Here is a 25,898-nt window from a genome sequence, read left to right as displayed (position 1 = left end):
AATATAAAGATAATAAACTGTCATTCTGAATCCAATATGATATTGCATATTCCTCTGTCTGAAATTGGCATTACTTTGATTCCTCTCTCACTTTCTGCATTGGTGTTAGAACTCACGGCATTTTAGAATATACTCTCAGAAATGTCATTGCATTGCTGGGCAACTTAATGGAAATCCTTTTCTGTAGCTTTGATTTTTCTTCATTACACTGTTATTTACTTAGCTTATGTGACTGAACACCGATAAATTGGACTTTGCTCACATTTCTTATCACATTGGTTTGAATTACAATTCTTAAACTTTCTAGTAACCAAAAGCAGAACTGGAGAGATTACATCTTTGATAAGATTACAATCCCCTCATGTAAGTAATATTAAAATTGACTCTCTGAATATAATCAAGAATTTGTCTGGTTATCTTTAATTGATCTCCCTAGAAAGACATTACAAACTACGAATGAAATTGATGTATATTACAAGTCAAAGCAATAATATAAAATCATAGAATAAATCAAAATAGCAGTTTATGCCTATCCTGGACCTTTAAAGTTATAGCTCATCTCTAACTGACAGGGGAGGTCATCTCCGGTTTGTGGAAACAGTACAGAAAATGAGACGTCCAGGACAACACAAAATGACATATTCAGTATTTAAAGATGTTGAAAAGTGCTTTCCTTCTTTGTGTGAATGATTAGGCTTAATAGATTTGTGAAAAAAATCAGGACTGAAAGCAAAACTCCCATAAACCTGTTCTTGGACACCATTCACAATGGGGTCAAGAAATTTAAATTTTATTGTCATCTTTATCTTTATTTGAGATCATCCTAATACATCAGTTTATCTATCTGCTTCATTTTCTTGTGGGCTAGATATCCAAATTCTATCCAAATAAAAAATTTAAAATCTTTTAGACTAGTGATGTCTAGGTAGGTATTTGGAAGGCCCCTCAGTGTGTCCTTTCTTTTATGAGAATTCCTGAACTTCTTTATGCCATCACCTGGCATAAACTGTCTGTTTAACCACCTGCTGTTGATGCCAGCGTGTGCTCGTGGCCTTTCACAGATTTGATCAATCCTTAGTGTTTTCAGTTCATAAGTTTGTGTAGATTCAACAGGACTCTGAAGCATAAAAATTCTTGAGAGACTGTCATGTGGTACCTCTCAGCATAACCTTTTAATCTCTTCAGCCTGTTGTTTTCTATCCATTTAAACCCATAGATAACTGCAGAAATTCACAAACACTCACACAATGGGTCACACCTCTTTCTTCATTAAAGCTAGAATACTTGGATAAGTGCATATTAGGAAGATGGCAAAGAAGTTTTCCTCTGCATTCAGTAAGTGATAATTTGAAATAACTTTTGATGGTACTAACATTTTCTGCAGGTGCTGAGAGTTAGTCAAAGAAGATGACTCAGTTATAACAAAAAGACAAACAGAAACAGGTTTATGAATTGTAATTTTAAAGGAGAACGCCTTTTTCTAGAAGGAATCCGGGCAGAAAAATCTCAGGTGCTTGAGGTTCAGGAGAGTCTCCTACTACAAGAACTCTCTAGTGTATATGACTTAGATAAGGTGAAAAATGCAAAGGAAAAGGTTGAATTGATGTCTGTATAACAGAAGTGGAGAATGGCATACTGAACAACAATGCAAGAAAATTTTCTGTTGCATAAAGAATATAGAATATCAGTAAAAATTAGCTGGAGAATTGAAAATGTTACTATGCACAGTAACATAGTTTTGAAACAAATTACTGACTTGCTGATGAGATCTTACTAATATATATTTTTTAAAATTTTGGGACTATTTTATAGAAATGAAAAATTTAAGACAAAGAAAAAAGAAAAAAAATGAGAACGCGGAAGAATACTAGATAAATTTGAAAAGCTTTGACTTTCATAGGTCTAACTTCGAGCAGTTAAGAATAAGAGTGAAATCATTTAAGACAAAAAATCTCATGGAAAAATCAGAATCAAAGAATTTTTGTTCTTCATGAGAGGTAAAAATCATACTACATACAGTTACAGAGAAGTTTGATTGAGCAAATGAAGTGAAAGTTTGCTTTACATTAGATGATCTTAGGTTGGCTTATTTAGTTTCAAAGATGAAGCCTGAGAGACACAAAGATGTACACTGTATTTATTTTGGGGGACTAGGGAAAAGGAGAACTTAAGCAAAAATTATTTCTCAGAAGAATTTATCAGAATTTTTGCTTGTTCTGAAGGCAAGTAACACTAGCAGAGCTATGTGGTGCCAGTGCCAATGCTAGCATGTTGAGTATGCAGTGCATATACATTGCAGAAGAGATAAGGACAGGGTTTATCCATGGGTAACTCTGATAATAATGCCTTCTATTTATTTCCATGGAAATTACAACAAATACAAAGAGTACAATAACACCATTTCATTGAGCAAATTCTCAGATACAAAACAATATTTTTCAGCACTCTCCATGGTTAGCTGTGCATTTTTGCCAGGAATAAGAAAGAGCTGATGCATGTAAAAATTTACGTGGTTGTGTGGAATGTGGCTTATCTTTCTTATCACTATTACACTTCTGAACATCACTATGCACTGCCTCACTGCTAGCATGTGTTGTTTGGTATCTATAAATATTCATCAAGCTTTGGTGAATGCCAATGGATACAATTTTTTTTCCACATGGAAGAATTCAATGGCACAGCTTTGTTTGTCTGACATGCACTTCCATGTCAGACACCATTTTGTCAAACTGCCCCTCTGCTGCAGTCTGTCACACAGCAACAAACAGATCAGAATGTTGGTGGGAAGGTTCAACTTCTATTGCTATACCACCAACATACACCTCTGGTGCTGTGGGTAAATATAATAAAATAGGTGATATTACTTTCAGAGCAGCCCTCTTTTTTCACTGCAGCTATAAAGATTTGGAATGGTAAACAGTTGTGCAAAAGAGATTGGAGATGTAGTGGATTAGTGCAATGTTGAAGACTGATTTCCAATTTTACTTAAATAAATGACTATATCTAAGGATGAGATGTAGAAGAGGGTTGAACTTTTTCACTAATCTGCCAGGCACTAGATCATCTTTCTTAGTCTTTAGGATGCACTTAGATGAATAAAAAGTCTCTATTGTTTAATTGTGTTAGCTCACTTTAGTTAGTGTCATTGTGGAGTGAGGATAACACATCTGAAGCCATGTTAATTGACCAGTTGTCATCTCCCTACCCCTGATGTTTTCTCCTGAGGCTAACTGACCCGAAAGCACAGTAGCATATTTTGTCAAGGGTTTTTTAATTGGGTTAAAGTCTCCTGAGCAAGCACCATTAATAGTTTCACTTATAGCCTGAACATGGTGTAAATAGTGAACGCAGAGCTCTGCAAAGCTTTTGGTACTGGATGAATTTATGCTTACAAAATCCTCTTCTCGGCTAAAAAATTAAACATAAAAATGGGTTTTCAGCTGATTAATTTTATTTTATAAGAGCTAGTAAGTTGCAAATTGGTTTCAAAAATTAGGCTTCCATGGGAAAACTTTGATTAAATCTCCAGAAACAATGAATCATTTATAAAAATAAGCAAAGTAAGACGGGTTTTTTCTTTATGGATGGTTTTTTGTGTGGGAAGCAGCACATATAATATTGGAAGAAGACAGAGAAATAGCATTTACAAAATTACAACTGTTCTTTATGAATGTATATTAAAATAAATTGGTTACTCTTTATACTCTGAAAATGACAAAATAAAAAGAACCAACCCTATTCCTTTAATTTCAAGCAATGTCTTTAGCAACAGTTGTTCAATGACTTTTTAAATAGCCAAAGCATACAGTAAATGATTGATGGAAAGAAAATGTAAATTATCTTTCTGTGAAAGATCAGCTCAGAGGAAATGCACTTTTGGATACTACCTGAGCAGCCATTTTCAGTTATACCTAAATTATATCATATGCCTTCACTGTTACATTTTCCTGTTAACTGTTTAAAATCAAACCTACATTTTCGACATGAACCCCAAAATCTAGAACCGCTTGTGAATTGTTATAAAACTATACATTTTGTGAAATTCAGAATAGCTTTCTTCTCTGATGACATATGTGACAAGTGTGGATAAATTACTTTACGAAAAGTACAAGAACTAAGTATTATATTTGGTTCCTTAAAATTTATTTTTATTAACAATTTTGATTTTGTTGATAAAATCTTTATCTGCCCTGAAAATATATTGAACGTTGTGTTGTTTCCTTCCTTTTTCAAGATGCATGTCACAGATTTATTTATTTATTTATTTATTTCTGTAGTAGAGCAAGATGAATAGAGCATGGTCTGGGCCATTAAGAGAAATTTCAGTTGATCCATTAGTGCAGATTTTAAATACTAGCAGTGACTCTTTGCAGAATAATTGATAGGGTCTGTGAAAAGTTCTGGCAAATACATAACAATAATTCACAGACTGGGAATAATTAAAGACATAGAAAGCACATGAATCTTTCTTTCAGATAATGAAATCAAGATAAGTCTAAATAGCCATATACAAGTAGGTATATTTTTTCATTCTTCTTGATTTTTGAGAATATTATTTTTTTCCTGGAATCTTAATTAACTTGTATAAAATGTTGTTATTCAAGTCAAACAGATTTTTAAGTCATTTGAACTTTTCCTGAAAATCACCTCCTGTCACTTTCATGCTAAAGGCATTTTTATTACTTCTGTCACGTCAGCTGAAAATAGTAAGAGTACCGTAAATGTGATCTCACCAAAACTGACAGGCTCAGTGAAACACATTTACATAAGTGGAATTGAGTGAAAATTTTTGTCTACTAAGAAATGGAGAACAAAGATCTAGAGTGGACTGGAAACAAGCACAGAGTAGAGTGAAAAGAATGAGATCATTAGGTCAAGTCCTTCAATCAGCTTGTCTATTTTTCAGTCACAGGCTAACTAACTGACTAAAGTACATTATTACTCTTCAATCACACCTCAAATCTGCAAGACTCTTGATGTCTAGAAACTTTGAATTGTTTTGCATGATTTATGCAGTCATATTTCATCTTAAGAGCAGTAGTTTTTTTCAGCACCCATTAGCTTACAGAGGAAGTAGGTGCTAGGGTTAAAGTAAAACCAACAACATCCCATTTTTCACATAGATTTTATTTTAATTTCTGAAGTCTTATCTCTTTGTAAAAGGGGTAATATTAAAAATGCTATGTGAAAAAATTATGTAGACAGAACCAAATCTGCATAACCAAATTGAATTAATTAGAAAAAGCCTTCATATCCTATACTAGGATTTAATATGACTTTGAGGATATGTAATCTCTGAGATAATGATTTTGAAAATAGGGTGATTATTTTCTAGTTTGAATGTATAAAAACTGTTATAAATAACAAAATAATAGTCAACTAACTGGTGAAATATCTGCAAGTGTATGGGGTAGAATGAGACAAACAAGTCCATCTACAGATCTACTGTCCATTCCCATTAGTCATCTCATTTGACAAACTCAACATGAATCATTGGTGTCTGGTAGCTCTTATGCAGAAAAGATTACAGCAATAATATGATGAAACACTAGAAGGTCAGTGTCTCGGGAGGCTTTTGCTGATTAAGAGAGAAGAGAGAAGCCTGAGTTAAAAGAAGAAATTCAGTCCAGTTCAGAATCAAAAATAGTAAATAAATGTGGGAAGAAAGAAAAACAAATTTGTAAGAGGAATTTGAGACCAAAAAATCTAAAAAGCTTAGATTGGTCTAGGTTGTTGTATGAAACCAAAGTTTTGAAAGCCGGTTCTAAAGATCTCAATTGCTGGATATATTTTTTTTTTCAATTCCAGAAGGATGAAGCATTATGTTAAATCTTACTCACTGGAAAAAAATGACACATAAGAACACATTTCCTATGATTTCCCTTCCCCTTCCCTTTTTTTGGAAAACTAAATCATTTTTTTGAAAATAAAGTTATAGCAGGATAACATTTTCGAATGGAACTAATCTAACTACTTTCAAATTGCAGGGACTTTTGCTTCTGGGGTGGAAAATCTGATGTCCAATCTCTTTTTTTTACCAGGAAATAATTAATGACCTAACTGTGCAGCAAGGTGACAATTAAGAAATTCTACTTTGTTATGAGTTGTTTTCCTAATCCTGAGTTCAGCCTTTCGAAGCAAATAAATGATGGAGACTAATCTCATAGGACTGTCACTATAACTGAAGAAACATATTTGACATATGGATGTATCTTGTCCATTACTTCTACTGAAAGTAAACTTACAAAAACTTGTCCTTCTGCTTTCAGTTAGGCAAAAAAAGAAGAATGAAAATATGTTTCACAATCTTTAATATTCATAATTATGCCACATTTTCATGGTTTTATGATTTTTGGTTATTGGTACTCCGCATTATAACATCATGTAGTGCACTGGAGGTTAAAGAGTTAATGCTCCAGTTCTGGGCACCTGTTTGGAAGAGGAGAAGAACTACCTACCCCAGAACACTTTGTGTTCAGAGAGGAGATATAACCCCTACAAGGTCACCTGATGGCCATTTCTTCCTTTGGCTCTCCTCCCTGCTGCTCGCCCCAGCTGCGCATCTCACCCCAGGGTATGGTGAGGCCCTCAGTTCTCAGACACGCTTTCTCTCATTATATTTGATTTATTAGCTTTGATTCTAATTATATTGTATTACTGTGTGTTGCATTCCAGTACCATATTTAGTAAATTAGTTTACTAATTTACTCCTCATATTCTTGTAACTGTTCTTACTTATTTGGGGTCCCCTGTTTCCTCTTCTGGAGGCATGGATCTGTGGATCCCTCTGCCCCACTAGTCATGGAACTGGGCCAAACCAGCCAGTAAACCAATGACACACATTAATCATTTTCCTTTTCTAATTGCATACGGTTATTTTAAACTAAGTGGCCTTTTCTTTTTGTTGTTTATGGACTAGTCATGGTGAATCCATTGTGTTTAAACTGTTGATCATCACCGTTTTCCTTTTTTTAAATTGACAAGTCATAGCATGAGAGATTTTCAAAATGCCTCGCAAACTCATAACTTCTGCTGTGCTCAACTAACAGGAGTTACGGCAGCACAAGCCTTGAATGGCTGACAGTCCACTAGGTATTATATTTACTTGCTTTGTTGTTGTTTTTTTTTTCTTTCTTTCTTTTTTTTTTTTTTTTTTACTGTTTTTTAAAAACACTCAGATGAAAAGCAAATTAAAAAGTTTGTAGTGATACCTCAGTAACTCTTTCAAATTTTGGAAACCCTTGGATGTTAAAATTTTTCAAATATGCTGATGGAGATCTTCCATGAAGTTATTTCAAGTAATCACATGAACATGTATGGATATAATGAAGACTGATGCATGGGAGTGCTTAATCTAATGAAAAAAATGGTTACTTAATGTCAAAAACCAAAATCTACCACTTTCAATCACTATCCTCCCCATATTTTACGTAGATGTTTAGCACTTATGTATTATTAGTTATTATGACTTCATATAATCTATTATTAATCTGTAACAAATATTTCAGAAATGACTCTAAGTATTCTTTTTGAATATTTGGTGTGGTAATCCTATGTGGTTACAGTCCTCTGCTATTGTTCTTTACATTAAATTTCTTAATACCTGGATCCCTCCTATATGCAATTGCATATATCTTTGCCCTTTATATGGCATTGCTCATATACTCATGTAAAATGCATATACCAAGTGTCTTCCTATGACTCTGCAGTATTACAGACACCTTTTTGGCTGAAAGGGCCCTTACTCATTTACCAACAAGTTGAAAATGAATTAGATTTCTTCTGACACTTCTGTTGATGGTAGATATGACCCTCTGTCACCTCATACATCCAATATCATTATCTCAATTTTCATTAACTGCAAGAAGAAGATTCTTGCTACTGCACAATGCAGTGAAACCAACACAGGAAGAAAATCTTAACAGAGATGAAAAAATACTTGTCAATAAAATAATTCCAATTTATTTTGAGAAATATGTGTTGTTGAACTTCTATACTTACTGACTTGAATAAGCATTCAATTTCACACACAATATTCGAAGAGCATACATAAAATAATATAAAAATATCAGTGCACAGTCTTTGCCCAATTTACTGAGATCTTCAATCTAAATAAGGCAATGGTGAAACATTTATGCTTTATGCTACTTATGAAAAAACACTATCCAGAAATATTATACTTTGTTAGTCATAGAAGTTTTTACTAAACTTGTATATATTAAACATGCTGTAGTTAATGGAGGACCTCACAATGGAGCATTTGGATATTTCCTAATGGAACAGGCTTGTAGAGAGTTCATGCTGGAGGAAGTTTATCCTTGAGGACTGCAGCCCATGGAAATATCTGCACTGGAGCAGACTAGTATGAGCGAGGAACAACAGAGAGGAACTGTTATGTAAGACTCATTCCATATTTGTCTCCACTGCTTGGGATATGGAGGAGGCAGAGAAGTTGGAAATGAAGGAATGAAGATAAACCTGAGAAGAATGGAATATATGAATATGATGTTACTTCAACTGTCTTTATTTCTCACCATCTAAATCTGTTTCAATTCCCCACATACTAAAATAATGTTCCACAAGTCAAGTCTGTTTTGCTCATGATAGTAAATCACAAGTGAACTCTGTGTCTTTATCATGATTGACGAGCTTTTTTTCATGTTATTTTCTCCCACTCTGCAGTTGAGGAGATAGACAGGGAGAGCATCTTGGTGTGTGTCTGGCCAAGGACAAATAGTAGTCAGAAGTAACAGGTTATAAATCTGTTTACCAACTTTGTCAAAAGACAGGCAAATCATAAGCTCATATGAAACAAAAGAATTCCTCTTTTAAGAAACCACCTGGCTTCAGATAAATGTAATCTCACTCACACAACAAAATGAAAGTGAACCAATAGACCAAACAATAATTCAGAAGGGAAATTCAGAAGATGTATTATTGTTTGCTACTAAATGCAAGTCTGTTACTAGGCTTTTTCTTTACTGTTTTTGTCTTTCTTTGATGATAAAATTCTTATTTTAAGCAATTTATATGTGAATATTAAAGTATCTAAATTTCAGAAAACTCTGATTTTTGGGATATGTTTTATGGAAACTCATTGCTTTTAACTTATTCGTATTCTTTCCCTGATTGAAACCTTAACTGTTTCTAAACTTTTTATGATAACTGTTTCTCTCCAATTTATAGGAGGGAGAGGTGGTTCTTTGATATATGTATATCCAGTGTGAGATTAAGAAACAACAGTTCAAATGTTGGTCTGACCAGTTTATTACAAATCTTAACCAGGGAGATGGGGAAGGGAAGAAGGGCGATAGAGATAGGAAATAGAAGTGAGGAGTCTTTATAGAAAGCAAGAGGGAGATAGTCACCACCATGGATCCAGTGTGGTTCGTAGTTCAGTCAGATCTTCAGTAGTGGTGGGTCATCAGACATTGTTGTTCCATTGATGATGATGACATTTTAATGGTAGTATCAACTTATTTATAAGTCCAAACTGGTCGAGTCAGCTCTCTTTGGAGTGACAGCTCAAATCCAAAGTGATTTAGTCAGCTCTCCTTGGAGTGGCAACTTCTGGCTCTGGAATCTTAGTAGAAACTCCTTTGTTCCCATCTTCTGGGCCTTGCCAGCAGATAAGAGGGGCCTTGCCCACCTGCATCCTGTTTTTCACAGGACATGATGGTATCATTCCCCAGTTTTCCCATACCAAGCTGGAGCTATTTAGTCACAGGCCAGATCTTCAGTCAGTAAACACTCCTGAGCATTTTCTTCTGGAGGCAAGCACGTATGAAGGAAGGTGCTTTCAAATGTCCACAAAGTGATGTTGATTGTCACACTGTAGCACCCATTACTTGCCTCCTCAATAAATTAGTTAGAGTCTTATCACAAGAAATACCTCAGGAAGCAAGCTTTGAGCCAGAAAACAAAGAAAGGTTCTCACAATAACAAGGCTCTTTTGAAATTTGAAGGTTAAAATTTCCGTATATCTAAATGTAAACCATTGTATAACAACTTTCTGATTCCCTTGCTATATGAATAGTAAAAAAAATAAAATAAATGTAAAATATGAAAAAATTGTCTGATGCTGTGCCTGGATAAAACAAATATGCATTTAAATATAATATAAAAGTCCAACAACAAAAACAAACAAAAAAAATTATAACAAACCTGCCTCACCCCCAAATGAAAAAAAAACCAGGCCCTCAGACAATATTATTATTTGGAGAATTAATTAGGAACCTGACAATGTTCAAGAAACATTCTTATTTAACTAAAAACAAAACCAAAAACTCAACCTGGACAAAAATCCGTTTTCAAAGATGAAAAGTAAATGAGAAAAAAGAGTAACTTCTCAATCATCCATTTAAAATGTAAAAGAGCCCTTTAAGAATATTAAATTTTAAAAGGATATTTGGAGAAGAGATAAACAAGGGTATTTGGATGTATCTGAAGCAGAATCTTAACTCCAAATGGGCCATGGGCCCTGAGGAAAATATAGGGAAATATCAGAAAACAAACTAAATAAAAGAGCAATACATCTAACTTTTAAAGTCTTGTCAGGAAAAATGGCAGTAAAGCTGAAATAAATCTGTAACTCTTCTACATATACAATAGTAGATCACCTATTCATGGCTTCAAATCATTAAGAAGAGAACATACAAAAAAGTTTTAAAAGAATGAAAATATGACAGCTGTTAATTTGGAATATAGACAAGCTTAAAAGAGACTTTCTCTGTTTCTGCCCTGAAATTATGGAGAGAGAGGGATATAAATCTCCCTGAACTGAAAGTAGAATGCTGTGGTTCCATCTTTAGCTTCACAATACTAATCACAAGTACTTATTGCTTCTAAGTCTGACTCACAAACAACTGAAAATGAATTTATAAAAAAGCATTGTTGAACATGATGAGAAGCTAGGATAACAAAGAAACTGTACTTATATGGTAATAATGACGTACTTTGGCTGGAGATACAGCTAAAACTTCAGCATAAATTGGTAAAAAATTCTATGACAAGGAGAGAATTATGTTGAAATTTTTTTGAACTTTTCATTTAAAAATTTTCAAACAATACTTTAAGTGAAATAACTTTGTTTATTGTCATTCTAAATATATTTTCATTTTCTGCCCTTTCTGAAGCACAGATTTGTTAAACTGAAAATGTCAAAGTTCTACTATTCATCCTGCAGCTGGTGAAATAAAAGTGCTTGTATAGCTATTTTGATGCTCTGAGAAGTGCTGTTGTGACACGCTATGTCAGCAAATACATTTTGGTTGTTGGTCACAGCCAAGATTTGAATATAATCATTAGTCGTAATCAAAACTGGTCATTGTCATTAGCATGGTGTCCTCAGCACCCAGTAAGTGGCTTTTTTGTGTTTAACACAGTAGTTTATATAAGAACATAAGAAACTGAAATACAGTTTCTTGTTTCTTTAGACATCAGTTTCTTTTCACAGAGCATAACTTGGCTATCAGCAAACTGGAAACTTGCTGATCACATGGAATGTCCTTTTCAATTTCTATTTTATTTGGTTTGGATCTTCACAAAAAATGAAATACTTAGGGTTTCAAAATGATGGGCATCTTTTTGAAGTTTCTTGCAAAGTGCCTAAAATAGAGTATTAGCTTCTGAAGTAAAACATATAGTCTTTAAACTCAAGGTAAAATCTAGAATCCTGTATGAACTTGTGAGGTTACACAGGAAGATGGTCAGATGTTTAAGACAAGATCTAAAGGTGTTACTTTCTTTACTGCTGAGAAATGATGATGGGAATACAGAATTCAGGGTACTTCTGTAACTTTTTAGGCAGGTTATGCTAAGACTAGGGATGCTAAGAACTAGAGTCTCTACAGATTTGATATACAGACTTTGGAGATATGTTGTAAAGATACGTGCTTATATCTTTTCCATTATTTTTCTACATCTGCTATTATAACTTTATCTCCATCCACCTTCTGCCCACAGTCATTTTAGGGAACTCTGGTTCTCAATTTTAAAGCACTTAGAGGAAGGAGTTGGGTATATAAATTGCCTGATGTCCTTTTTAGGTTCTCACATCCCTTTCTGAACCTGCAATCTAATGCTGCCAAAATTCCTTAGTAAGTGACGGATGAAATCCAAAAACTACAGTAATTTAAGAGAAACTGCAAAATGGTGTTTTTTTCCAGGTGCCTAGGAGTTCTAGATTACATTGATAAATTCTAGGATCTTTTAAAACTGAAACAAACCAATTTTGATTAAAGTAAGTCATGTAAGTCATCACCAGTAACTAATTTTTTCTTCAGAATTCTTTACAGAAGAATAAGAAGAAGGAAACTTCTGTTTGACATTTTTTCTCTATGGGTGTAAACTACAGATGTCAGCACTCCTTCCATTTTAAAACAAGAACCTGAAGTTATCCCTGCAATTATTATTATTATTTTTTTCTCCCTGGGTCTTTTCATTGTGGTTAGGTAATTCACATTCTCCAGCATAGAACATTGGTGTCTGAAGCCTCAATAGTTCTACAGATTCTGAAGGACAATAAGAAAGTTTCTATACTAACAGCATGTTCTGTGGAATTATATTACGGCTTAACGACATCATTACATATCTTCTGAAAACAGAATATAATGTCATGTCCTTATGGATGTAGCTCTTCTTATCTTCATGATACATCAATATTATTACTCCGCTGTGCACCAGCTGAGAATCCAGCATCTGTTTTCTCATGATCTTCTTGTCTGACCAAAACACTTTCCTAATTCCTTTTTTTTTTTTTAAATGTATCATAGAAATGTACTGAGACTGGATTATATTTCAGCTGCAACTCAAAATATTCTTTAGTCATTGACACTGAATGCAATGTAAACCCATTTCACTTTTTCACCTGCCTAGCACGGTTTTCTTCCTACAGCAGCACAGATGTCACAGAGGTGCTAACCAGTATTTTTTTCCCTAAATACTTTCTATAGGCCAAAGCTTTGGAATTAAGTACTTTAAGTTGTTGACAGCTATTGGTCCTAAAGTTGATTTGGTATGTAAACGACAATTTATTTTCCTCAAAATTTTGGTGTACTCTGTCATAGCGTACCTCAGCGCGTGCAAATTAGTATCTTATTTCTGCTTACATTCTTGTTTTATCAAGCGTTTTTCAGTGATATAGGATTGTACTTTTCAGGAAATAGGATTGTACTTTTGATTAAGTCATTTTTTTCAAAGGAAATCTGAATCCTGTTTGACAGAGACACATAGAGTCCTGAAATTTGACAGCAAGTATTCTTACTTGATAATTTTGATCAAGTTCCAGATTTTATTCACCAGAATAGAAATTTTCAGCAGTGGGACTTAAACTTCTGTGCTATACATACCAACTATGCCCTAACTTTATATAGATATATATATTGCTTCTTTGAAAAAGTATTAGGTTCTTTTTTCCCCGTGTTTTATTCAGGTCCCATTTGTAAGTGTGTGATTTAAGGTATACCTTATATTAGCAATTATTTCCTTGGCTAATCCTCATAAGGGGTAGAAAATTACTTAAAAATTAGTGACCTTAATTTTGGCCCTCCAATTGCATTCTCTATGACATTTTAGTCTAGTACTATATTTATATCCCCTTTCTGATTTAAGTTTTTTTTTTTTTCTATATAGTATTTTAAGTTTAATCAAAAGTCAACTTAAAAAGGCCATTCTGCCTAAGGGATATTTTTCCATTAAGTATTTGACATATTGGTGGCCTTGAGGGATTATTGGTTTTTGAAGAAATATTAACAGCTGGAAATTTGCATTTTAATACAGTTCTCCTCAACTACTCAAGCAATTTTATTTTTAAGACCTGTGACAGGCTTCAAAGCCCTAGTTCTAAAGCAATCTTGCCAAGTAGTAGCTAACATAATTTTACTACAAATGATTAAGTTTCCTAATCGGTTTTCCTTTTCAAAATCCTGTTTGAGGTGTCTGTGAAATCAATACCAAAACTTTGAGATTTGCACTAAAACTCACATTGCTAATTTGGCTGAACCAGAAGCAAATGGAAAATGAACCCCCTCAAAAATCTCAAAACCATAGAAAAAGAATAATGATAAACTAAATATAAACATTAAAGCCACACCATAATTGTGTTCTTTAAAAGCTAAGGAGACTGAGAATGTTTATAAATCGGTTCCCTTGAAGAGCCTGTTAAAATTTTGACTATAAAAACTAGCTTTCATGAATGTATGTGTTGTTTATGATTACTGAGGCATTTGAAAGAATCAGATGCAATAAGAGACATTTACAGTAAAACTGGAATAATCTGCACACTATAGGTGAGCTGATAGCATCGCTACACACAGTGTCAGTTCCAAATGCCATTAAAGTGTAAATGCCCATGCTTTTCATGTCAACCCATGAAAGAACTTCCAGGCGAGTGACAGGTTTGAAAATGGTATAGAATTAATTTTTTGTGATATTAGCATTGCGGGCTGAAATTAAACAGAACCAGTCTGATCAAATCATCATATATTTTTAGGGGCTAGTAAATAGATTTACTATAAGAATTACTGGGCAAAATTTGGATAATAAAAGAATTTAGCTAAGTTTTTAACTTTTAGCAAATAGTTAAACAACTAGATGCAAATGTACAATGGAAGAAGAATGCACTAGCTGGGAAAACAAACAAACAAACAAACAAACAAAATTTTCGATAAATCATCAAGCCTGTTGTAACTGTTGTCTTCAATGAACACAATTCAGTGTACAATACAATGTAATCACTCCTTCAGAAAAAAGAAATAAATGCATATAAATCTGACCAAAAGCAGATGTTATAGCTGAACCTTTCTCAACAATTTACTGCAGAGCTTGGGATTATGGGAAGGTCCCTGTTGATTGGAAGTCATTCAATCTACAAGAAGGGCATAAAAGAAGACTCAGAAAACTACAGGTCTGTCAGTCTAACCTCAGTGCCTGGAAAAGTTATGTAGAAGACAATCTTGGGTACTATTTAGAGGCATTTAAAGAACAAAACAATTAGTGATAATCAACATGTATTTGTCAAGGGAAAGTCTTGCCTTAGTTATCTGATTTTCTAAGATATGATCACCTGTATAATGGAAGAAGGGAAGGTAATAGATATATAATCTTTCTAGATTTTAGTAAGGCATTTTCTCCCATCCCTCAGCAGTATCCTGATGGATAAATGGTCCAACTGTGAAATAAACAAGTTCATGCTACTCTGCATGATGAACTGGATGAGCAGTAGAGCTCAAAGTTTTGTAGTGAGTGCGACTATATGTGTCTGGCAGCTGGTCATCAGAGGTATTCCTCTGGATTCAATTCTAAGGTGAATGCTGTTCAAGGTTTTTATCAATTGTCTGGAACTGGGAGTTGAATGCATCCTCAGCAAATTTGCTGATGGTATTAGACTGGGAGATGTTGAATCCTTGGAGGTTTGACAGGCCTTGCAGAGGGATCTAGATAGATGAGGGCACAGGGTAATCAGCAATGACATGAAGTTCAGTGAAGGAGTATGCTGAGTGCTGCACCTATAGTAATGCAAAACACAGGCACAGACTAGGAGACAAGTGGCTAGAGATAGCTTAACAGAAAGGCACCTGGGAGTATGGTGGCAGCACACCAAGCATGGAGCCAGCAACATGCACTGGCAGGCAAGAGGGCAGACCACATCTTAGGATGTATTAAATGCAGCCAGCTTATCAATAGAGGTGATTCTCCCCGTATGTTTAGAGTTGGTGCAGAATCACCATTCTGCGCTCCACAAGGTATGAAGGATATTATGGTCCTTGAAAACATCCAGAAAAAGGCAGCAAGGCTGATAAAAAGGAATGAAGGCTTGTCTTGTGAGGAAAGGAGGACGCTTGGATGACACTTTTCTAGTTTGCAGAAAAGCAGACTAAAAGCTAAGTCGAAGAGGCAACCTCATTACTATCTAGAATTTCCTTAAGGGGAAAATGGATCTGGACATGTCAGTCTCTTCCTTCCGGTAATTGATGATAGGATGTGAGGGAACAGCACTAAGTCCCACCAGGGGAGGTTCAGGCTGTGTACTGGAAAAATTTATTCACTGTGAGGGTGATCAGAAATGTGAACAGGATTTTTGGAGAGGTGGATGATGACCCATGCTTCTCAGTGCTCAAAAGGCATTTTGATTATGTCTTCTATACTATTCTTTAACCTTTGCTTATCCCTTAAGTTGTCAGACAATTGGATTTGATCTTACTTGTAGGTCCCTTCCAAAAAACCTAATCTGGGCAAGTTCACCTCAGCCTCCTGGATATTTTTCTTCAATTGACTATAGAAAATGTCAGATCAGCTCTGAAATTTATTATTTGATCCCTAAATTTTGTAAATCCTTGAAGTACAGTTTCAGTTTACTTTAATGGTTTCCATAGCAAGGAAGGCTTTTATTCATAACACTGTGGATAACACAGTCATGATATCTTAGCAAAGTAGAGTTTACCACCTGATTGTTCTGTTATGTTCAGTAGTTAACTTGTGAATACAGAAGAGCTGCACTTGGCATTACCATGGAAGTTCTACTGGATGACTCGGAAAAAAAAAACATCAAAAAGACTTTGTTTCCAAGCCAAGCAATGCACAAGTCAGCTATCTTTTCCAAGATATCAATGATTTCAGTTCCAAAATAATGGAATTATTTGTTTCTAATGTTCTAATGAATGCATTTTTGTGTGTGGACTTTTAGTTTCTGAATTTTACTGCTCCATTCCTTGTATAAAATACTTAACATTGTTCACTTTCACAACTTATTCCAGTGACTTCCCTTTCACTGTCCAGCCTATTTGCATATGTTTATTAAATCTTTCCTAAAAATATTATGTGTTTTGGAGCCAGACAACCTACACCAATACTTTGTTCAAATTCCTTGTCTACCCATATCTCCTAACCACCATGCAGTCCCCTATTTATCTCTAAACATCTACAATGATTTTTTTGAGCATCTCGTCTACAGTAGAAGTAGCAGGAATACAAGCCTACAGATCAGTGCTATATGAGTACACCTTATCAGCCTAGTTGCTAGTTGCCATTTTACAATTCAAAGCTAGACTGACTGTGTGCTGTGAGGTGTAAAAACAGGTGAGGAAGCATTCCCTGGAAAAGTTAAGATGTTTCTTTATCCTATTGGCCCTATATAACAATATTCTCTGGTAAAACAGAAGGGTATTTACTTCACAGCCTGTATCAGACTGTGGCTAGAAATGGATGCCTCAGAGGGATGGACAAGGAATACTGTAGAAATTGTTTGGATTATCTTGCTCACCAGTATCTTTAATTTCATATATATATATATATACATTTTTTTCTGTATAAACAAAAATCTTTCAGTTTATTTTTTATGTAAGTTCTTATGCAGCTTTTTTTTTTTTTTTTTTTTTTTTTTTTTTTTTTAATTGTGACAGCTAAAACTACTATAAAGCTAGTTAGTTTTCAATAGTTTTCAAAAATATCTTTTGGATTCTGTATACCAATTCAGAACTAGTGGGAAGAATAAGAAGTTGTAGCTTGCATCAGTTTAAAGTGAATTTTCTCCTTTCACTTGCATTTTAATTTCAAATCCAGTTGCATTATCATTATCCAGAGAGAGACTGGAAAACAAAATCTCTTAATCATATAGTCAAATTATTTTGAAAGCCATGATAAATTTTAGGACGGTTGGAAATTCTTAACAACATATATGAAAGCAAAATCCAATTAAGTAAGTGGAGATGACAGCATTTAAAGTAAAAATCTACCAAATACTGTTTAGAAAGTAATATGAATTTCGTTATTTTCCTGTTAAGTAAAATGTATTCACCATTGTAAGTGAAGTTTTCGTACAGGGACTGCAGTGGCATTTAGAAAGTTTGTTTATATCCCTTTGGTATATTTCCTTAAAAGAAAATGCATCAAGGTGCCAGTAACTCAATACATCCCAATCCCCCAAAACTTCTTCTTAAACTGGTAATTGTGTAGCAAAATGTGTATTTTGTCAGACTTGATAAGACCTCAGGCAAATAAGGTACACACATAGGAATATGATTACAGCTAGCGGCTGTAACTTTATTAACTTAATTAACATAATGATAACTGGAGAGATGCAAAACAGCTATTTCACCCAATATCACTACATAACAGGAGTGCTCCACAGTGCTTTTACCCAGGAAATATCAATCAAGTTAATAACAAGACAGTGAACTTCATTTACATTTGTCAGCAGCTGACAGTCAAACCTTTCTTCATGTGTTAGAGGGGAAGGGGAAAAGTTTCTAGCCTATGCTCAAAATATTTCCATATACAGGGAGGCAGGTCAGCCACTAACTTAGAAAACACTTAGGCCTACTTGAAGACTTCTCCGATAAGTCACTTCAGACCTTTTACCTTAAGGTTCTATGTTTCAAATTGGTAAAAACTGTAAGAAAAACACATCATAAAACAGCTGCTGCTATAAGCCCCTCTGAACCTGCTCAACTTCTTAGTTGTATGAAACAGAAAAATTACATTTCAGAAAATACATTTTTAGATACTAGAGGGGACGAGCAATGCTCAATACATGACTCTCCCAAAACTCAGGAAGCGAGCAAGAATGACAGTAATCTAGAAATATAGGAAGAACTAGAGATAAGACAGGTTTGCTTTGTAAATCTAAGCTAAATGTTAATGATCATAAATAATGCTCATGTAATAGCTTAGTGTGTGGATGTAAGAAAACAAGAGTAATAACTGATTTTACTTTCATCTAATAGGCTACAGATGAAGTATCTTTTATCAATAACTCTAGACTGTGTTAAAAATATTCTTATTAAAGAGAACTATTATACATGACATCTTATATTGACTCTTAAGCTCCAGAAGCTAAGTAAGAGAGTGCATAAAAGTTATACTAGAAAATGAGAGGTGTGTTTTCTTGTTTGTTTGTTTTTTGTTTTTTGTTTTTTTGTTTGTTTGTTTTTAGAAAAATTTAAGTAAGGAAGTTTCTTATTCTGTTTCATCACTTTTCTCACGGCTTGTTAAAATATCAGTCTTGAAGATCAGAGTTTAAGACTTCACAGCCTGCATACATCAAAAACATCATTATCTTCAGTCTCCTTCTTGTTTCACTAAATGAAATGCAGCTACAGTTTTAATGGATGCAAGTATTCTCATTACTTGCCATTCCTTTGGAAAATGCTTCTATTGTTTCCACATATATATGATAGAACTATTCCGCAAAAGTTTGCATTCTGTAAACTTTAGTAGAGGTGTACCATGCCAGGAAATCTGCTCTGAGAGACGCAAGTGAGAGTGATCGAACAAGGGACATTTTTTGGATGACATGAACAAAGGAGTTCTCTTTGTAGGAGCTGCTTTGGGGACATAAATAATGAAGACACATACCAGAAATATTCCCTGCGAAATAATCTAATACATGACAAAATTGAAAAATTTAATTTCAATTTTCAACACTTTTCAGTGCAGGTTTTAAAATAACCAATATAGAAGTACAAATTCTGAAATCTTAGCACTTATTCTCCAAAGTACTTCAGCTGTTTATAGAATGTCCCTCATGCTTTTGATGAGGAGGATGAAGGAACAGACATTCTACAACTTCCCTCTTGTGCATCAATAACAATCAGACATTAGCAAGAATTACATGTGACTAGACATTCACTACTTTACCACTTATGTTTATGAAGAAACCAGACATACTGTGGAAGTTAGCTTATCAAAGCATGTTATTGTTTCTTGTGAACATATTACTACCCTGCATTAAAGATATGCAGATCTACAGGAGAAAAACAGGTGGAAAAAGATATTTGAAGTAAACATTTGTAAGACATTTTGTGAATAAAAGAAGATGCATAATTTACCGTGGCCTGGGGGTAGCTATAAATTATATTCAGACAAATCACTATTTGTTCTTTTATTGCAGCGAAAAAAATATCTCCTAGCAACTACCTTGTCTCACTGTATCTTCTAGTTAATATACAGAACAAGCTTTCTTAAAAGAAAATACAAATACAAATGGATGACAAAGATCTTTATCTTTTCTGGCAAAGCCCATAAGGAAAAACCATTAATTATCACTTGAAAGGAAAAAAAAAATCTTCAGTTGCTTTAGTTGCTCCAAATAGTTCTAGACTATTTAGACAAAATAGCAGAAAAGTAAGGTTTAACTTACCACGTCAAGAAACAGCAACAGAGTAGGAAACTAGGTCTGTATTAAAATACGTAAAAAATAAAGGCTGAAATAAAATATTTGAATCCTTATATAGAAAAATAAGAAAACATAACTGTAAGTTATCTGCAGAGGATGCCTTGGAAAAATAAGTGTTTATAGTGGATTGTGTATGTTTTTTACAGATCAATGGACTAAAATGGAAAATTCCTACATCAATTCTTGAAGTGTTAAAAACCAGAAGATACTGTATTCATGAGGGACTTAACAATAACCGTTTTGAAACCCATTAGCTAATGAAGACAGTAAAACATGAAAGTAGTTCCTAGAATACAGAGAAGACAGCTTTATGATCCAGAAAGTAGAAAATCCATGCAGAGAAGAAACTGTCCTGGATCTACTTCTTCAATAGGGAGGAACTAATTAAGAACGTGAGTATAATACAGAGATTCTGCGTTACTTACAATATGTACTTGATTGTAAGAGAGGAAATTCTGTTGAAAAAAGAAACTGAAGGAACATGGCACAGCAGAGAAAAGGTAGGCAGACTAGAATACATCTGTGTCAAACTATCAAACTTCTGGGGAAAGCTAAGTATAAAAGCTCTAGGGGTGTGTAAAAAGTTGCAAGCAGTGATGCTTGACACATCATAGACAATCCAATACTAGAGGCCATCAGTACCAATTATCTACTAAATTGTTTCTGTCCTGCAATCTGCAGGCTGATATGGTAAAATTAGCTGACACTGATCTCAGTGGTGGACTAGCCAGATTAGTATGAAGCATGATGCAAACTAATTTATCTGGTATAGTAATTTAAGATTACAGATTAAGTACATCTGGAGTACCTCACAGTGGAGTCACCGGTGAGGTCAGATCTCAGGATTAAGTGAAATCTTGAAAATATCCAGGCATGGAGACTACATAACCTTCCAGAACAATCTGCTTACCTGTTAAACTGACATCATGGTGACTATATTTTTCCATATAATCAGACTAGCCTTTCTTATTTCAAACTAAGTCTGTTTTATTTGTTCAGCCACCACGCAACACTGTGAAAAGCATGTCTCTGCTTTCTTGGTTTCACAAATCCGTCACCTCTGCTGTCACTTCTTCTCTGTGTCTCTTTCAGCTTCTTCTTACAGGCGCTCAAGACCATCTTGGTTGTCCTCCTCTAAACTTGCTCCAATTTATGAATGCATTGTCCTAAAGGCCCAAAACTGGACAGAATACAGATGTGACATAATGAACATTGATTAGAGGTGAATTATCACTCCCTTCAATCTTCCGTCTGTGCTCCTGCCCACACAATGCAGCACACTGTTTTCCTGTTTCCTGCAATGACTCACCATGAACTCATGCTCCGTTCACACTCTGCCGACCCCACAGACACTTCAGTGAAGCTTCTCCTGTTGTGACCTGACTCTTGGGTAGCGTACAAAGGTCAAAAGATCTGAGATCCTCTTAGGGTCAATTAACGTGAAGCCACACCAAACGGTCAGTTAAAATATTTGTACTTCATTATATAGCTAGATCTATATCCGTATATTTATAATTTATTGGCAATAAGCTGTGATGATACACCTTGAAAAGAGTGAGAAAAAGAAAGAGAAAGATATGAAAGTAAAGATATAGAGATATCACCACATTTAGATCCAGTGATATAGTCAGGGTTGTTCCTCAGGTGGTGGACATGCACCTGAACTGGCAGTCTTCTGACTTTTATTTGACTGTGGTGCCACCAAGGAGGAGCTCAGTCACTAATTGTAAATAAGCCTCAGGCCCTTGTGACTCATTTCTCCAGTCTGCAGAGGTCCTTCTGGATTGCAGCTGTGGCCTTGAGCTTCTTACTTGCCTTACATAATTTGGTGCCACCTGCAAACTTTCCATCATCTTCCTCTTCCTTCAGTTTTCTGAGTGAACTCATTGAGGGAAAGAGCTGTATTTTGTATAGCTTTGTGTGAAGTGCCTTACTGAAGCATCTTAGAGGGTCATTTTGTTAGAAGCCTCAGGTCTTTCCTGTTATATCAAGGATGACCATTGGGGATTAAATACTCTGTTGTATACTCTGTGGACAGAGATTTGTGCTGCAATTCAGTTCTTAGCTCAAGTAGTTACACTATATTGGATGAGAGTAGACTGTAGAAAGAAAGGCTATTCAGAGCATGTAGATACAGTGAAATATGAAGAGAAGATATTTACTCCAACTTTGCAATGCAAAACTTTTTTAGACTCCATCACAATTTTTTCTTTAAAAAAATCTTGAATAACTTACTGAGAAGTAAGTCCATGTTGTCTTCTTATTTAAATTATTTATGTTTTATCACTCTTAACCCATGATGTTTTAACCCTGTCAAAAATTTGATCTCATTATTCAGCTGGTTTGACTAGCTAATTTGGAAGAGCAAATCTGGCAGAAAAGAAAGTGAAAAAAATCAGCCATTTTTCTTTTTTTTTTTTTTTTTGCCTCAAGCATGTAACTATGAATGATTCATAGCACTTCTTGCTCTCTGACAGATTCATTATTAAAAGTTTATTTAATTATCAATACTGTGCTCTACTCTATTAAGAAAATCATATTTTATATTGACTATTGCTTGTGAATGAAGTTATCAGTGTCATTCAATCCACTTGAAATCCTGAACATCTGTTTCATTAAGCTGATAGAATTCATTATTGACATATTTAACACAATATATTTTCCAAAGGCATATTGGCAGTTTTGCCATGTGTTGAGAGAACTCATTGCTGTAAGTATCCCCATTTGTTGTCTGTATGCTTGATGTACTTTTTAGGCTCAAAAACACTGAGAGAATGTACTGCAGTGCCCACTTCAATAGTGTTAGGTTAATTTATTTCATTGCAATTTTCATTGCAAATGCATGACAAGAAACACAGTAGCAGCATGTAAATTATATCTGGACAGACAAAATAAAGGGATTTATTATCTGCTGTTAACGTCAGTTGTTTCCAGTTTGCCTAAATACATTAAAAACATATTATGATACTATGGATATTAGGCAAACATTAACATTAACATATTTTAATGCACACTTCTATTTTTTCTTCATTTTATTTCAGATTAAAATCCATTACCAATATCAATGTTTTATCTCTTTTGTGCTGGAAACTGAATGCTGCATTAGAGAAGGTGGATAATGTTTAATAGCAATATTACAAATATTCTAAAATAGAAAAGTTTGTTCTCTAATTATGATTGTTATGCTCAAATTATATATATATTTTTCTTATTATTCTCAATAGTTCTATGTTGGAAAACACCTATGTGAATAATTAATTTTTTCTAAACTGAAGTTTCAAATATAATCGAGAGGCTTTCTTTAAAAGCGTTAGGTACACTTATAATATAATACCTTTATATATATATATATATTTATTTATTTATTTATTTTAAATAAAACACAAAGAAATCAATGTGGTTTTTTTTTTTGCTTGCTTCACTGGACAAGCTCTCACACTGTTTTCTGTTTCCAAAATTTTTCTTAATATTAGGAATTAATATTTTGCTGATATTTTGTTGATAAGGAATATATTTTGTTGATGTTGTTATCCATGTCAGGACAAATTTTATACTTTAATAGTAAGTACTTTTCTCTTGTGTTTCTTGTGTTATCATAAAGGTGATGCCATTTTAAGTCAGAAAAATGCAGAAAGGTAAGTATTTATGATATTTTGAAATGCCTACTCATTTCAAGTATTCTGAGTTTTGCTTTTTCAAAATTTTAATTTTATTCTGTCAAATTTGAAAGTGTATTGAATGGTTTATTACAAAAATAAAGATAGAGAAATGCAGGTCTTGAAAATATATCAGGTGGTTTCCAAACTGTTACTCTAGTAACTGCCACAAATATAAGACTTTATTTTCACTAAACAAGTCTCATGATGAATCTATCAAATGGCTTTAAAATATAAAAGAGTAAGTCTGTAAATAGTGATAAATAAATGTGCAGATAGAAACGCATACAACTTAATTTAATCACTACAGCCTTGTTTAGTAAAACTCAAGATACAATTGTAAGAGCTAGTAATTTGGCAGTTTGTTCCCTGAATTTTCATCTCTTTTCCTCTAGACCTACCATGTGACGAAGATATCAGTTGCTGACTTTTTCATTAGAGTCCTCAAATATTTATATTTTAAGATACCCACCCAAACTCAGTGGATAACTCGTTCCCACGATGACTATTTACTGTGTTCCTGACCAGAGATTGTGAGAAAAATTTCCATCAGAAGGAATTTGCTTTATGGAACTGTACAAGTATGAGGCATACTTTCAGAATGTACAGAAAGATTTTTTAGTTATAACTTTTAGTTATAACTTCTTGGATTCTAGCCAAGATAACTAACAGAATAGAAAAAAATGAAAGAATAAAAGTACTGGGAACTTGATTTCAGGACTTCACATGCTAGATTAATAATTCTTGTTTAAAGAGACAATCTTTATTCAAGCACTGGTACAGTGACTGCTTATAGGCTAATCTAGCATATCCCAAACTGTCAATAAATCCTCATTTTAGCTATTATTCAAACAGATTTTTCTGTTTGAAGTCCCTTTCCATATGGAATGGAGACTTCAGTGAATACGTGTTTTTGCTTGAATGTCCAAAAAAAAAAACAAAAAACAAACAAACAAAAAAATTACAGTTAAATTTTAAATATTGTAACTAATGGTGCTACCATAAGACATGAAGCAAATATACTTTCCTGTTTCTCAATATCTTAACACCATGTATAAATTCAAAGCAGAAAATGAATATAAGCCAAAAAAGTCCCAAACACCATAAACACTACTGTTCAGTTTTCACATGCTACAAGATGAAATAATCAATGGGAATATAATTAAATGAAAATCATTGATACTGAAAGGAAATATCTCAAAATTATTTATTCCACTTGTCCTTACAAAACAGAAAAGTTTATTTCTTTACATGTCATCTCAAGCTAACCAAGCTCATGGCAAGAACAAAGCATCCAGCAAGCTGATGTCATCCAGAACTTATCAGAGCAACATCTAACATCTTGACAATACCATCAACCCCTTTCTTGTCTATCCCAAAGGTAACATCAAAATTCATGAATCAAACATATGCTTTCTGTCAATGGAACTTCATTTGCTATATCTAGAGCCACATGCAGGGGAAGAAATGCAATCACTATGTGTCAAAATGGATTTACTTGGACAGCTTATATAACTCAGTGGGAGAATAGTTTTAATAGAATAGCCATTTCCCAATCTATTACTTTTGATGCTCTAAGAAAACTACAAAACACCTGCAAAGATAATAAGTGTTTGAATTAAAATTGTAACTCTGAAATATACTGCAAATTACAAATTTAGTTGTAATTCTGTTTTTCTTGTACATTGCAGGTTTCTCCTATCATTTCTGGATCATACTACTTTTTCTTATATCTGCTATCTATCTTTCCCTTGAAAACCATTCAATGTAGTTCTTTAGCTTAAATCCGTTCTTTTAAACTGTGATTTATTTTGAGTTTGCTGCTATTTTTTTAACATTGGAATATAATTGAGTTGTAAAATCTGTCTGCCAAGTTTAGAGACTTCATCTGATGCATGAGATATTGTTACTTTCCTCTACATATCTTACCATACAGATGCACATTATATACAGTTTTTACAGTACTGGCAGTTATTGTGTACCACTGGCAACTCAAAAAAAGAGAGAAGGAGATATCAAGAAACATATTTTGTAGACTATACAGTAGGCAACTTGTCAGAGTACTAGTT

This window comes from Phasianus colchicus, chromosome 6 (genome assembly GCF_987193195.1).
Source record: "Phasianus colchicus chromosome 6, bPhaCol1.hap1.1, whole genome shotgun sequence".
NCBI classification, from domain to species: Eukaryota; Metazoa; Chordata; class Aves; order Galliformes; family Phasianidae; genus Phasianus; species Phasianus colchicus.
Note: the sequence above shows the minus strand (reverse complement) of the source record.